We start from the raw sequence: 2659 nt of genomic DNA on the forward strand, positions 1-2659 counted from the left end.
AATTTTAATTTTAAAAATTAAATCTTTTTCAAAATATCTTTTTCTTAAAAATCATATCTTTTTATCATATCTTTTTAAATCATATCTTTTTCAAAAATTTGATTTCAAAATATCTTATCTAATTTCTTATCTTCTTATCTTTTCAAAATTGATTTTAATATCTTTTTCAACTAACTAATTCACTTTTTGTTTGTTTCTTATCTTTTTCAAAACCACCTAACTACTTTTCCCTCTCTAATTTTTCGAAAATATCTCACCTCTTTTTCAAAATTCTTTTTAATTAACTAATTGTTTCAAATTTTAATTTTAATTTTAATTCTTCCTTTAATTTTCGAAAATCACTAACTCCTTTTCAAAATTTATTTTCGAAAATCACTCTCTCTCTTCTTCTTCTATTTATTTATTTATCTGCTAACACTTCTCTCCATCTCAAATCACTGCCCCTATCCTCACCCTTGTGTTTGGATTATTCATTCTTCTTCACTCTTATTCAATTTCTTCTTCTACTAACATAAATGAATCTCTATAATGTGACATAAAGGATTCCTCTTTCTTTTCTATTCTCTTCTTTCTCATATGAGCAGGAACAAGGAAAAAAGCATTCTTGTTGAAGCAGATCCTGAACCTGGAAGAACTTTAAAGAGGAAACTAAGAGAAGCTAAATTACAACAATCCAGAGACAACCTTACTGAGATTTTCGAACAAGAAAAGGAGATGGCAGCCGAACCCAACAAGAATAATGCAAGAAGGATGCTTGGTGATTATACTACACCTACTTCCAAATTTGATGGAAGAAGCATCTCAATTCCTGCCATTGGAGCAAACAACTTTGAGCTGAAACCTCAACTAGTTGCTCTAATACAACAGAACTGCAAGTTTCATGGACTTCCATCAGAAGATCCCAACCAATTTTTAACTGAGTTTTTGCAGATCTGTGAGACTGTTAAGACTAATGGAGTAGATCCTGAAGTCTACAAGCTTATGCTTTTCCCTTTTACTGTAAGAGACAGAGCTAGAACATAGTTGGACTCACAACCTAAAGATAGCCTGGACTCTTGGGATAAGCTGGTCACGGCCTTCTTGGTTAAGTTCTCTCCTCCTCAAAAGCTGAGGAAGCTTAGATTGGATGTTCAAACCTTCAAGCAAAAAGATGGTGAATCCCTCTATGAAGCCTGGAAAAGATACAAGCAGATGACCAAAAGGTGTCCTTCTGACATGTTTTCAGAATGGACTATGATAGATATATTCTATTATGGTCTGTCTGAGTTTTCCAAGATGTCATTGGACCATTCTGCAGGTGGATCCATTCACCTAAAGAAAACGCCTGCAGAAGCTCAGGAACTTATTGACATGGTTTCAAATAACCAATTCATGTACACTTCTGAGAGGAATTCCGTGAATAATGGGACGCCTCAGAGGAAGGGAGTTCTTGAAATTGATGCTCTGAATTCCATATCGGCTCAGAACAAAATGTTGACTCAGCAAGTCAACATGATTTCTTAATGTCTGAATGGATGGCAAAATGCAACCAATAGTACTAAAGAGGCATCTTCTGAAGAAGAAGCTTATGATCTTGAGAACCCTGCAATGGCAGAGGTAAATTACATGGGTGAACCTTATGGAAACACCTATAATTCATCATGGAGAAATCACCCGAATTTCTCATGGAAGGATCAACAAAAGCCTCAACAAGGCTTTAATAATGGTGGAAGAAATAGGCTCAACAATAGCAAGCCTTTTCCATCATCTTCTCAGCAACAGACAGACAATTCTGAGCAGAGCTCCTCTAACTTAGCAAACATAGTCTCTGATCTGTCTAAGGCCACTTTAAGTTTCATGAATGAAACAAGGTCCTCCATCAGAAATTTGGAGGCACAAGTGGGCCAGCTGAGTTAGAAAGTCATTGAAACTCCTCCTAGCATTCTCCCAAGCAATACAGAAGAGAATCCAAAAGGAGAGTGCAAGGTCATTGATATAATCAATATGGCCGAATGCACAAGGGAGGAAAAGGACGTGAATCCCAATGAGGAAGACCTCATGAGACTCTCTCAATCCCCTATTGAGGACCTAAGGGAATCTGAGGCTCATATAGAGACCATAGAGATCCCACTAAACCTCCTTCTGCCATTCATGAGCTCTGAAGACCATTCTTCCTCTGAAGAGGATGAAGATATAACTGGAGAGCAAGTTGCTTAATATTTAGGAGCTATCATGAAGCTGAATGCCAAGTTGTTTGGTAATGAGACTTGGGAAGATGCACCTCCTTTGCTTATTAGTGAACTAGATACATGGGTTTAGCAAACTCTACCTCAAAAGAAACAAGATCCTGGTAAATTCTTAATACCTTGTACCATGGGCACCATGACCTTTGAGAAGGCTCTGTGTGACCTGGGGTCAAGTATAAATCTTATGCCACTCTCTATAATGGAGAAGCTGGGGATCATTGAGGTACAGCCTGCCATATTTTCATTACAAATGGCAGACAAGTTAGTAAGACAAGCTTATGGATTAGTAGAGGACGTGTTAGTAAAAGTTAAAGGCCTTTACATCCCTGCTGATTTCATAATCTTAGACACTAGGAAGGAGGAAGACGAATGCATCATCCTGGGAAGACCTTTCCTAGCCACAGCAGGAGCTGTGATAGATGTTAACAGAGGAG

Source organism: Arachis stenosperma, chromosome 5 (assembly GCF_014773155.1).
Source record: "Arachis stenosperma cultivar V10309 chromosome 5, arast.V10309.gnm1.PFL2, whole genome shotgun sequence".
Lineage (NCBI taxonomy): Eukaryota > Viridiplantae > Streptophyta > Magnoliopsida > Fabales > Fabaceae > Arachis > Arachis stenosperma.